This window comes from Bos javanicus, chromosome 28, assembly GCF_032452875.1.
Source record: "Bos javanicus breed banteng chromosome 28, ARS-OSU_banteng_1.0, whole genome shotgun sequence".
Lineage (NCBI taxonomy): Eukaryota > Metazoa > Chordata > Mammalia > Artiodactyla > Bovidae > Bos > Bos javanicus.
This window is the reverse complement of record NC_083895.1, coordinates 27,937,927-27,951,587: the sequence shown is the minus strand read 5'-3', so window position 1 is coordinate 27,951,587 and position 13,661 is coordinate 27,937,927. Positions and strand designations below refer to the sequence as shown.

Below are 13,661 nucleotides of genomic sequence, written 5' to 3'. Positions count from 1 at the left end.
GGAGTGGATAGCCTTTCCCTTCTCCAGGGGATTTTCCCAACCCAGGAATTGAACCTAGGTCTCCTGCATTGCAGATGGATTCTTTACCAGCTGAGCCACATGGGAAGCCCAAGAATACTGGAGTGGGTAGCCTTTCCCTTCTCCAGCAGATCTTCCCAACCCAGGAATCAAACCAGGGTCTCCTGCATTGCAGGCAGATTCTTTACCAGCTGAGCTATCAGGGAACAAGATGTGTCCTAAGGTGATCACTTCTTCACTTTATACCATTTCTGCTTTCAAAAGCTTTTATGTGAACTCTCTGCTTTTGGATAGCGGGGCACATCTGTGTCTGTATTACACAGAGATGCTTTGGGCTGCATTTGCTTAATTCTGCCCAATACAGTTTCACTTCTTACTGTTGAGCCCAACAATTCTCGGAGTCAGTGGGGGCAGGGGTGGTCCCAGGACCAGCAGCATCATCTTAGAACTTGATAGAAATACATATTTTTAGGCCCCTCCCCAGACCTCCTCAATCAGAAACGGGGGAGGGAAGTGACCTCCTCAGTCAGAAACTGGGAGAGGGAAATGGACAGCAAATGGTTTTGTTTTCTTATTTTGACCTGTGGGATCTCATTTCCCCAACCAGGGATTGAACACAGGCCATGGCAGTGAAAGTGTTAACTCCTAACCACTAGACCACCACCTGATATGAAGAGCCGACTTATTGCAAAAGACCCCAGTGCTGGGAAAGACTGAAAGCAGGAGGAGAAGGGGATGAGAGAGGATGAGATGGTTAGATGGCATCACCAATTCAATTGACATGAGTTTGAGCAAGCTCAGGGAGTTGGTGAAGGACTCACAAAGAGTCAGACATGACTGAGCACCTGAACAACAACAACAGACCACCAGGGAACTCCCTAGCAATTTATATGAATAATCACCGACCCTGCCCCCAAATGATGCAGATGCATGCTGAAGTTTGAGAACCGCCATCGGAGGCTCTGGCTTCTCCAAGTGCCACCCAGAGGCAGGGTGGGTATCACCGGTTAGAAATTCAAGACCATGGACAGAGGAGCCTGGTGGGCTACAGTCCATGGAGTCAGACATGACTGAGTGACTAACACTTTCTCTTGGTCATGGCTCAGTGTGTAAAGAATCTGCCTGCAGTGCAGGAAATGTCAGAGACGTGAGTTCAATCGAGTTCAATCCCTGGGTCAGAAAGATCCCCTGGAGGAGGGCATGGCAACACACCCCAGGATTCTTACCTGGAGAACTCCATGGACAGAGGAACCTGGTGGGCTATAGTCCGTGGGGTCACAAAGGGTTGGACACGACTGAAGTGACTGAGCACACACAGGCTTCACCTCCAACCTCCTGAGAAAGACACCCAGATGCTTTCTATGCATCGCAGGACCTTTTTCCTAAAGCTCCCAGTGCCATCTCTGGGCAGCTGACTGTGCTCATTGGCCCTGCCATCCTCCCAAGCACAATGCTCCTTAAGCTTCACGGAATTCCTCAGGGTACCCGCCACAGATCCCCATTTGGATCCCTCTGGAGTGCTTGTTAAAAAGGAAGGCTCCTGGGTCTCCTCTCAGACCCACCACATCAGATTTTGTGTGGATGGGACCCAGGAATCTGCCTTTCTAACACATGCCATGGGCGAGGCAGTGGTGTGTTGATTGAGAATCTCTGTGCAACTGATGTCTATCATTCTCTCCTTTCCTCACATCTATCCAGCTAGTGCCTAGTACAGCGCACTCTGCTTCCTGAATCATCTATTGCAACTGGTTCTTCCTTTCACACTTCACAACCCCCACCCTTGACTCCCAGTCTTTCATCATTGTTTATCTGGTGCCATGGCGCCAGCCCTCAAACATAAGGTTTCCACAAAGTACAGGACCCTCATCCCCTGGGATACAAGGATGAGGGTGGGGGGCACCGTGGAGACTTGGAGGGAGCACTCCTGGCCCAAGGGGACACCTACACGCCTGCCATGGCCCAGGCCCTCTATCGCAGTAACTTCTCCCTCCTCTGGGAAGGTGGTGGGGGGAAGAGGCAGATCCTTGCAGGGAACCACAGCTTCACTCTGGTCTCCATCAATAGAAGAGAGTCTCCAGAGTGTCCTCCCTTAGCCTGGGGCACAGGTGCCCACTAGGGCCTCAGGATCGCCCTCCCCCTGCATTGATGTCAGTGTGCCAGCCTCACCCCGTTTCACGGAATTAGCTGATCAGCATCACAGGAGCAGAGAGGCATGGCTTTATTTCACTTTGGGGCTCTACCAGGCTGCCCCTTGGTGGGAGGTTCTGCAGGCTCTGTTTGTTCTGGGAACTCTTGAGGGGATGGGGAGATGAGCCACAAACACTGAGTACCAAGTGCTAAGTGAGAGGCCACATAGCGGCTGAGCAGGGAAGGGCTTCCTGGGGAGCAGGAGTGAGTGGGACCCAGTCCTTTTGTTCCGAAGCACAGCCTCTCTGTGCCTCTGGGGGGACAAAAGGCGACTTCTTTCATAAGAGCCCAGGAAATAGTTTTTAAATAGAGGAAACCCTAGAAAAGCAGAAGTTGGACTAGTGTTCTATTTGATCTAAAAAGATAAAATCGCACCGATTTCAAAATCTAACAGTCATGGCTGCTTGACACTGCTCTTCTGTAATCCTCCTTTAATTTGCTCAGGCCTCTCTTCTGGATAGGAGGTGTTACCTTCACTTGATAGCTAAGAGACAGGCTCAGAGAGATTAAACAGATTGCACAGGGGTGTGGTGGAGGCAGGATCTGAGCCCAGGTCCTTGGCACTCTTGGGCCCACATTGTCTTTGGTGTTCCGGAGCTTGCCAGGTCTACATGTGATGGGTGTGGAGGGCGTGGGTGGTGCCCAGAGAAGCATGTGCAGGTCCACATGGCTGGTAGCACCAGAACGCTGTTGGCCAGGTCACAAGGGGAGAGTTTTCTTATACAGGCCTTGCTCAGCCCTGTCATGATCCCTGTGGTGGCAGAGAAAGGAGCTCTCCCTGCAAGGAGTCACACTACAAGGGCTTTTAGCTGGTATTTACAAGGGGCTAATTGGCAAGCACACTTCCTCTAGCTTCCTGCCTGCCAGAGGAGGCTGTTAACATGTGCGTGTGTATGTGCGTGTGTGCGTGTGTGTGTGTGTGTGTTAGCCGCTTGGTCGTGTTAGACTCTTTGCGACCCCATGGACTATGGCCTGCCAGGCTTCTCTATCCGTGGAATTCTCCAGGCAAGAATACTGGAGTGGGTTGTCATTCCCTTCTCCAGAGGCTCTTTCCAACCCAGGGGTTGAACCTGGGTCTCCTGCATTGCAGGCGAAATCTTTACTGTCTGAGCCACCAGGGAAGCCCTGTTAACCCCTAAGACGTGTCAAAAAAGAGAGGGTCTGGGAAGACAATGTCAAATCCCTGACACTAGACTCCTGCACACAAATCCTCCTGCCCCTGGTTCTTGGGCTCTAAGCCTGTCTGAGGGGAAATTGAAAGAACCCTGGGCACTGGGTTTGAATTCCCCCCTCCCCTACCAGCCGAGCACACAACAGTCCGAGCCTTGCCCTACCCCTTCCACCAAGCACTGAGTGTTACAGTGCCCAGGAGAAGAGAATTCACCCTCCAAGGTGGCAGCTGTCTGTGTGGCACTGGATTCATGCCCTCTGCCCAGTATGCCCTTGTCCAGCACCAGCAGAGCACTGCCGCATACCCCACGAGCAGTGAGCAGTCAGCACACGCATTGATCGTGAAGCCATCGTTAGACACAGCATAGGAGTGCTTGCTGGCTGTGGAGCCTCTTGAGGGAGAAGCTGGGAGTAAACAAACAGTCTTCAACATCAATTAGACTTGGCCCCCAGACGTGGAGGGGAGCGAAGCTCTTGTTGCAGCTCCTGCCCACGTGTGTCTGCCTGGAGGGAACTAGCAAGCCAAGTCTCTGCCCAAATGGCATTCCCTGTGCCAACCAGTGAGTGGTAAAACCTTGATTACCCAGAACCTCCAATTACCCAGGATGCTCGTGACGCTCTGTTGGTAGCACACAAGAGAAGAGCAAGAAAAGTTCTCTGACATTTGCTTCAGTTCATTTCAGTTCAGTTGCTCAGTCGTGTCCGACTCTTTGCGACCCCGTGAATTGCAGCACGCCAGGCCTCCCTGTCCATCACCAACTCCCAGAGTTCACTCAAACTCAAGTCCATCGAGTCGGTGATGCCATCCAGCCATCTCATCCTCTGTCTTCCCCTTCTCCTCCTGCCCCCAATCCCTCCCAGCATCAGAGTCTTTTCCAATGAGTCAACTCTTCGCATAAGGTGGCCAAAGTACTGGAGTTTCAGCTTTAGCATCAGTCCTTTCAATGAACACCCAGGACTGATCTCCTTTAGAATGGACTGGTTGGATCTCCTTGCAGTCGAAGGGACTCTGAAGAGTCTTCTCCAACACCACAGTTCAAAAGCATCAATTCTTCGGCATTCAGCTTTCTTCACAGTCCAACTCTCACATCCATACATGACCACTGGAAAAACCATAGCTTTGACTAGATGGACCTTTGTTGGCAAAGTAATGTCTCTGCTTTTGAATATGCTATCTAGGTTGGTCATAACTTTCCTTCCAAGGAGTAAGCGTTTTTTAATTTCAGGGCTGCAATCACCATCTGCGGTGATTTTGGAGCCCCAAAAAAATAAAGTCTGACACTGTTTCCACTGTTTCCCCATCTATTTGCCATGAAGTGATGGGACTAGATGCCATGATCTTCGTTTTCTGAATGTTGAGCTTTAAGCCAACTTTTTCACTCTCCTCTTTCACTTTCATCAAGAGGTTTTTTAGTTCCTCTTCACTTTCTGCCATAAGGGTGGTGTCATCTGCTTAAAACAAAGCAATTCCATGCTGCCTTAGACAAGCCAGTCTAAGAGATGGGCTGTCCCTGTCTCTGTCCAGAGTGCTGGATAGCAGCCCAAATTCTCTGACTTTCAGAACTCAGCCTTGCAAGGGTCTTATTCAGGGAGTAAGAGGCTCCCAGGGGCACGGACACAGATTTAGGCATTGGAGAAATGTTCATTCACCAGCTGTTTTTTGATTGAGCAGCTTGCTCTGCGCTAGGCACTGTGCTGGAGATAGAGATGGACAAAGCACGCTCCCTGTTCTCACCGGGCTCGTGGCATGTCAGTTACCCTGGCTGATACTTAGTAATTGTTTACTAAGTAAACATCTGGATCTTCTCTAAGCATTTTCAAGTGTGCTTTTGTTTAACGTGGGCGACAGCCTTATGTTGTTGTTGCTTAGTTGCTAGGTCATGTCTGACTCTTTGCGACCCCATGGACTGCAGCACGCCAGTCTCCTCTGTCCTTCACTATCTCCTGGAGTTTGCTCAAATTCATGTCCGTCGAATCAGCAATGCTATTTAACCATTTCAACCTCTTCTGCACCCTTCTCCTTTTGTCTTCAATTTTTCCCTGATGAGGCAGGTACTATTATTCTCCCCAGGTGAGGAAACCAAGGCTCAGGGAAGTTAAGTAACTTGGCCAAGGTCATGCTGCCTGGACAAAACCAGGATCACAGCCCAGACAGTCTCTCTCCAGAACCCCAGCTGTTGAGGACAGTGCTTCGCATAAGAAGAGGGACTATAGGTGGAGGGAGATTGAAAGCCACAGGAAGATTATGGCTGAAGCACATAACTTTGGTTGGAGGAAAATTCCCTTGCGGTGGAGAGACCGGGGGTAAAGTGATGAGGCAGGACTCCCTAAGCCGTGAGTTCAGGCAGTCAGCCTGGCCCTTGGCGGCTGCGCCCCACACAGTGCAGCAGATGGGCCGCGTCCTGGGATGGAAGTGCTAGATGGATGTTTTCACCAGATTCTCTCATTAAGCCTCACCGGGAAGACCAGTGGTACTCAAACTAGCTCTGCATTCAAATCACTGGGAGATTTCAGAACACCTGTGTCCCGGCCATACCCCATGCCAGTTAAGTCAGAATCTCTGATGGAGGGTTTGGGGCTTGATGATTTTTTTTAAAGCTCCCCAATGATTCCAATGTGCAGGCAAGGTAGAATCACTGAGCTAAACCGGAACCTTCCAACAACAAACATTCCATCCCTCAAGAAACTATAACCTCCTTCCTTCTCCTCCCTATGTCAGCTGTGTGTGTGCGCACGTGTTGCTTAGCTACATCAGGATGAGAAGAGCAATCAGCCCAGCCATGAGAGCTGACAGTTGGCTGGGAGGGTGACAGAGGTGAGCTCTGAGGACTTGCCTCTTGGCTTCTGTTCCCACTGACCCTACTGGGCCCTGGGCATGGTGCTGCTGTCCCACAAACCGCCCCTCCTGATTTCCTTGTCGCACACCTAGCGTTTTCATTTATAATTGAACCAAAGGCAACTGAGAGCATATAGACAGCAAAACTGTGGGCCAGTTCCCAAAGTTCAGGTTTATTCCAAAGAATCATAGTGTAAACAGACAGGATGGGCCTGAGCTCTGGCACCTTGTGCTCGGGAGCCTGTGGTCCTGCCTGGGTGGGCTACTTGACTTGGCTCCCCAGTACTGGACATGCTCACTCAAGTTCAATGACCTCACCGTGGTAGCTTGAAATTGACCATGGTGGGAATATTTATACCATGAAAAAATTGGCAAATTCTGGGAATTCCCTGGTGGTCCAGTGGTTAGGACTCAGGGCTTTCACTGCTGGGGGCCTGGGTTCAATCCCTAGTCAGGGAACTAAGATCCCACTGCGTGTTAGTTTCTCAGTTGTGTCTGACTCTTTGAGACTCCATGGACTGTCTATAGCCTTCCAGACTCCTCTGTCCATGGAATTCGCCAGGCAAGAACACTGGAGTGGGTTGCCATCCCACTGTGTAGTACAACCAAAAAAAAAGAAAAAGAAAGAAAACCTTGGCAAATGCCACCAATCAGGGATGTTTCTGTCCAGTAAGTGGAGTGTTAAACCTTAGCCAGCACATCACTTCCTTATTGGTGCCCTACCACCCCTCCCACGTCCCCTCCACCACCACCTTTAACTCGTTTTGTTTTCTAAAAGCTGGTTTCCCTGATGAGGCCCTCCCTTACTCATTCCCACCTAGTGCTTATCTTAAGAGCGTTTCTTCTTATTTTTCCAATTTATAAAGGAGATCTTATTTCACTGACAATGATCTTAAGTCTGAGCAGAAAGAGTTGTAAAGTTGGTAGCAGTAGGCTTAGGTTCTGAGCATGGAGAGGATTTACAAAGGAGCCATTCACACATCTGCCCCAACCCAGGAGAAGAGCTTTCAGGAGGCCATTCCTTTTCTACCCACATGTTACCCCTCACTTCTAGACTGTTGGTGTACGCACAGCAGATGAGGCGGCTCTTGTCCTCCATCCTCCAGCTGCAAGGAAGGGACCGGCAGACAATGGGAGGCCACAGCAAAACTGCCATTGTTTCCTGAGGCCCTCCCAGAGCTTCTCACTGAAAAAGTTGGAGGAGCAGAGAGGTGGGGGTGGGCCGGTGCAGGGACTTCAGTGGGGAAGGGGAGGGACACAGGAGAGCAAAAGGGGAAATCTGCCCTGGAAGACAAATTGCCAGGCTTGGGCCAGGCAATCTGAGTTCCTTACTTGGCTGTCTCCAGGGCAGCCAGAAATAGGACTATATTATTTCTTTATTTTTAATTTCTTGTTTATTTATTTTGGACACAGTCTCCGGCATGTGGCATCTTAGTTCCCTGACCAGGGATCGAACCCATGCTCCCTGCACTGGGAGCACAGAGTCTTGACCACCAGATCTCCAGGGAAGTCCCAACCGTGTTATTTCTGAAGAGAATCGTTATGACCTGGTTTTGACTGCATATCAGATCTGGGCTGGGGAGTGCCTCTGGCAGGCAGACGCACTAGAAGCCACGGGCCCACCTTGCTGACCAGCCTGCGATGAGGAGGAGGGAATCACAGTGGGGCTTTTCTCCTTCTGTTTTTCTTTCCCCGGAACCCTGCCCTTAGGGAAACATAGCGTCTCAAGGGTCATTGGTGGATTCCTTAAAACACTGTGCTCCCCATCCTCTTGATGGGGTGCCTAGCATGCTCTCTGCACCTTCTTGGGGAGCACTGTCTGGTCCCTTCTGGGGGCCTCTGTAGCCTCATGAGGCAGAGGACAGTTTAAAGATGAGAGGTTGGGGTTCAGAGAGGTTAGGGGCCCGCCTGAGGCTGCACAACTCCAAGTGGCACATCTGAGGTCAGGGCCCGAATCCCTGCCCCATCCTCTTCCCCAGTGGCCTCTCTTCACCAGAGGACTTAGAACTGCCGCACACAGCCTGCCCCGCGGGACTCGGCCTGCAGACTGTCGGGTGCAGTGTCTCCCGTGCTGCTGAGCGCAGGGGCAGCTTCAGCTTTCTCCCTGTGCTGCGCCCGCCCCACCACCCAGGGCTCAGCCCAGTGCTCTGTGGGGTGGAGGAGGCTCAGTCATGGCCCCCACCCGGTCTTCTGAAGGGACAGCCCTGGCTGTGAGTGTACCCCGGGAGCCTCCTTGTTACAGGCACGATTCTCCGTCCCACCAGTTTGCCATAGTTTGCCTGCTCGTGTCCTGTGGCATTTCAGATGGGGCTGGAAGCTCAGTATCCTTGATCGTAGCTGTTGCAGGCTCCAGGTACCAGGAGCTGTGCCAGGACGGCTCTGGCTGCCAGGCCAGCCTGGATTCTTGAGCATGAATGTGCCTGCAGCGCCCCCACCCCACCCAGGGAGACTAAGATAGCCCCCGTGTGCTGCCCACCAGGACTGGGACACTGCCCCTGCATCTTTACCCAGCATCCCAGGTCCCACTGAAGGAGGCAGCAGGCTCCCTACTCACTGCTCGGGATTCCTTGGGGATTGAGGAAGAGATGCTGAAAAATCTTGAAAATTCAGGCATTCTGGCTAGAAGGGTTATCTTTTGAATCAGAAGTGAGACTGCCAGCCGTGTGTAAGCATTGCTTACAGTCTTGATCCAGCCTGGGCAGCCCACAGGGCCCCATGATTTGTGTCTAAGCTGCCAAGAAAACTGGCAGACTGGGGCCCTAGGCCACCAGGCTGGGGAGCCTCTGATCCCAGTTCCGGAAGGGACCAGAGGGGCTCAGCTCCACCCAAAGTGGGAATCAGAAGTCCCACTGGCCTCTGCTGTGACTTCTGGAGCTCACTCAGTAACAATTGCCACTTTCCTGGGCCCAGACTCCTCCTGTCAGCATCCTTTTAGACCAGAGGTGCCACACATATGAAGAATCATGCTGTGGAGGGATCATTTTTATCATCTTGTGTCTAGCTTGTGCCCCTGGCATGAAACAAGTTTGCCAGTCAATAGTGCCAATGATCAGTGAAGAGAATTCAAGCTAACCTTAGAGGAGTAATTTTCTCTAAATACTGTCCATTCTGATGCTGCTATTATTATTTTAAGCTTCCACAGACATAAGCAGGAGTCTGGGAGGGCTGTCTGCAGTGGAAAGAGGGTTGGAGTCATCTCTCATTTTCTGGAATAATAAAAGTTGGAAACAACCTGCATGTCTTTAACGGTAGAAACGTGAGCCAAAGCGTGATTGCTCCATTCTTTGGACCACCAAGTGGCCATGATACTGTCACTGACTTGTAACCTGAAAAGATGTTTACAATGTGTCATCAAGAAAAACTATGTTATGGCATAGTATCTAGGAGGCTATTTCTGAAACATAGTTGTGAACAAACATACGTACACACACACACAAGTGTAAAAAAGTTGGTAAGGCCATATATCTCACATTAAGTAATTGGTTCTACATGGTGAAACATGGATGATTTTATTTCTGCTCATCAATATTTTCTCATTTGCCAAATTGGATTATTGTGCTAAAGAACTAGTAACGTATCACAGCCTTGGCCCACAGAGGCCTGGCCCTGACTAGCAAAAGTGCCCAGAGTGGGTCAGGTCAGAGGAAGGGTCCCAACTCTTGAAAGTACTGAAGTTAGAGTTGTTTAATCATATGGTGTTGATGGTGGGTCCACTGTGTGCCCAGCCCAGGTTGGTTTTAACTAGGAACTTGTGATCTAGTTCAGGAGGTAAAATGTTCAGTCATTTATTCGTTCATTCACTCATCCAACAAATAGCTATTGAGCACCTGTGGGCACTGTGCCAGCCAGGTACTGTACTTACAGCATGAGCATGGTCCCAGAGTGTGATGTAAGATATGTTCTCCTATAAAGTGGGTCAGGAGTTTGGATGGGGACCAGAGGGAGTGCCAGTGGAGGGGGCCTTTGAGCGGGAATGTGCGGATCCACAAGACTCAGTGAATGGGCATGAGGGTATGCCCCATGGGAGGGGTGAGCTGGGGCTCTTCTTCCTTTCCAGGTGTGCCAAAGTCCAAAGATCTGGCTTCTGTTAGCAGCATGATGCCAATGTACCATGTGGCCCTGGGGAGCTTATGTAACCTCTCTAAGCCTCAGTTTTACCACCCACAAAATGCAGATCATTTCATATCCTCCCCTCCACTCTCCAGCCACGTCCCTCTCTTCTTAGGATGCTTGAAGACTGAATGTTCTCCTTTGTGCTTTATCCAGAAACTCTCCATTTGCCTCTTGGGCTTATTGTTTGATAGCTTGGCTAGGCCAGTTGTTGATTCTGCCAGCTTTAATGCAGTCTGTTGGCCCCATTGCTTCTTCCTCTAAGCTGCTCAAATGACCTCCATGGTTAAATCAGGGGAAAGAAATACACTTAATCCCACGCCATCACTCTCCTCCAGCAGAGCCGTTTGGAGAACGCCGAAGACTCTGAAGAGGCCAACTCCGTGGGTGGTACTTGGAAATGACAGGCTGAGAACTCAGGGAGTGCTGCTCTCTCTAGGCCTGGAGTCACGCAGATTTGCTCTAAGGCTGGGCTGCAGCAGGTCTTCATGCCATGCCCAGCAAACCTCGGCAGGGGCATCCCAGGGAGACCCTCCTCCCCATCTCAGGCGCACTGGCCACTTTGCAATCCTCAGGCCTCCCTAGCTGCAGGATGGAGGAGTCATATAGTTCAGAGAGAGAAAAGTCCTTAGCAACCCCTAGTTCTTGCTTGAAAGCAGGCCAGGGGGAACAGACATCACTTAGGGGATGGTAGACAATGGGGAACCTGATTAGGTATTGAGAGTGAAACTTTCTGGCTCAACCAACTTAGCAGAATTCTTGCTAACATTGAACATGAGTGATGAACACTGAAATTCAAAAGTCAGGCCTAGTTGAAAAATCCAAGGGAGCTAGAGTAGAGTCAGAGAATCATTGTCAGCATAGAGAATCTATGGTTCAGTTTCCTTATCTGCCAAATGGGTCAGTATGAAAGACCACCTAGTGCAGGGCCTCAAAGATCAGTTCCCAGAATCAGCCTCTTTTCTGGGGCCCATTTTGTTAATAACAATGTGTTAACCTCCCTGAGCCTTGATTATCTCCTGTGTCACCTGGGATATAATGGTAACTACTCTGTGAAATGACCTGAGTTTTTAAAAAAATAATTAATTGATTTTAATTGGAGAATAATTTCTTTACAGTATTGTGGTGATTATTGCTATACTTCAACGTGAATCGTCCACGAGTGCACGTGTCTCCCCATCCTGAATGTCCTCCCCACCTCCCTCCCCACCGCATCCTTCTGTATTGTCCCAGAGCACCAGCTTTGAGGACCCTGCTTCATGCCTCGAACTTGCACTAATGACCTGACTTTTAAAAGAAAATTATTTGTTTATTTATTATTGACTGCTCCAGGTCTTTCGTTGCTGTGTGCGGCTTTCGCTAGTTGTGAGTGGGGGCTACTCGTCCTTGCAGTGTATGAGCTTCTCATTGCAACGGCTTCTCTTGTTGCAGAGCACAGGCTCTAGGGTGGGGGGGCTCAGTAGTTGCAACTCGGGGGCTCTAGAACATAAGCTCAGTAGTTTTGGCGCATGGGGCTTAGTTGCTCCAAGGCATATGAAATCTTCCTGGACCAGAGATGGAACCTGTGTCCCCTACCTTGGCAGGCAGAGTCTTATCCGTTGTGCCACCAGGGCGGTCCATGAACTGACTTCTTAAGAGCCCAAGGCAAGAGGATTTTCTTATCTGGGCCATCAGGGGCAGAGGGGATGATGTCTGTCCTGCGTACCCAGCTGCCAGGTGTGCTGCCGGCCATGGCTGTTACAAAGCTGGTGTACTAACACAGAGAAGGGGAAGCTTCCAAGTCATTAGTCCTTCTCTTCCCAGCCATTGTTGGTGGGGCACTTGGGAGCTCACTGTACATGAAGAGAGATAAGGAATTCCACAGGCAGCCCCTTCCTTTGGCTCCCACTCTGCAGCCCCCCCCACCCCCAGTAAGGAGCATAGAGGAACAGACTGCTAGCAGCTGGGTAACGTGACATGAGCGTGCGGATGTGCTCCAGAGAAAGCAGAAGCTGAGTGGGCATTGATAGCAGTTGATCTTGCTTTTCCTCCACTCCCAGGAACAGCGTCTGCTCACAACCTAGTGATCTGGAAATGCCTTATCTCTGCGTCTTTCCCTACCTGAGCCCCCATGTTTGCCTTGGGCTCTGGGTCCCTCCCCATCACCTCCTTCATGGCTCCTGTCCTCTCATCTATCACGTAGGTTCCTGTCTGTCAAACGGAGCCCCCCTGGCAGTGCTCTAGCCAGTCTTGCTTGGGACCCAGCTCCCGGCCGTGACCCACCCTAGTAACTCCCTGCCAGCTGCCCAGAACATGTTTTTGCGCCCACCATATCTACGTGCCACCTATGGTGTTTGGCCCTGGGGATTCAAGGACAAAGAAAAGACTCTGCTCTTAGGAGGTTAAGAATTTCTCCTGCCTCCAGCATTAGACCCTTGGTCTAATTGATAGAGCCAGTCCCCAGGGAGCTCAGAGCCAGTCACCCCAGGGTACTAAAGGGAGAGCAAACTCCTGTACCTGTGATCAGATGTTTGATGTTACCATCACAAAAAGATTGTGACTTGCTGAAGGCTCAGGTGATGGGGAACATTTTTTTTTTAGCAATAAAGTATTTTAAAATTAAGGTACGTGTATATATTTTTGGACATAATGCTATTGCATATTTAATAGACTACAGGGTAGGGTAACAACTTTTATATGCACTGGGAAACCAAAATATTCAGATGACTCCCTTTTTTGAGATATTCACTTTGTTGCCGTGGGCTGGAACCAAACCCGTGGTGTCTCTGAGGAATGACTGCACAGATATTCTCTTTCATCCTTAAATGACTATGTCAGGTATATACTGTTATTATCCTGATATGAAGTTCATTTTATTATTTTTTAATTAAAGTATAGTTTTAGGTATATCGTGAAGTGATTCAGCTATACATATATTAATATATACTTTTTCAGGTTTCTTACCCACATAGATTATTACAAGATAATGAAAATAGCTTCCTATGCTATACAGTAAATCCTTGTTATTTTTTTATATATAGTGGTGTGGATCTGTTAATCCCATACTCCTAATTTATCACTCCTCTACTCTGCCTTGGGATTCCCAGGTGGCTTGGTGGTAAAGAATCCAGTGCCAATGCAGGAAACACAGGAGACTAGGGTTCAATCCCTGGGTCAGGAAGATTCCCCTGGAGAAGGAAATGGCAACCCACTCTAGTATTCTTGACTGGAGAATCCCATGGGCAGAGGAGCCTGGCAGGCTACAGTTCATGGGGTCGCAGAGTCGAACACCACTGAGTGCACACACATGCACCCCGCCTCTCCCCTTGGATAACCATGAATGCGCTTTATATGTCTGTGA

General features: G+C 50.0%; 1 protein-coding gene and 1 non-coding gene across 4 annotated transcripts in view; both read left to right on the top strand.

Moving 5' to 3' along the window:
* LRRC20 (leucine rich repeat containing 20) overlaps positions 1 to 13,661 on the top strand; it is a 71,565-nt gene that overhangs the window by 54,255 nt on the left and 3,649 nt on the right. The window lies entirely within an intron of this gene.
* TRNAE-UUC (transfer RNA glutamic acid (anticodon UUC)) lies at positions 6,598 to 6,670 on the top strand. The gene has a single exon. It is a non-coding gene; the product is annotated as a tRNA-Glu (tRNA).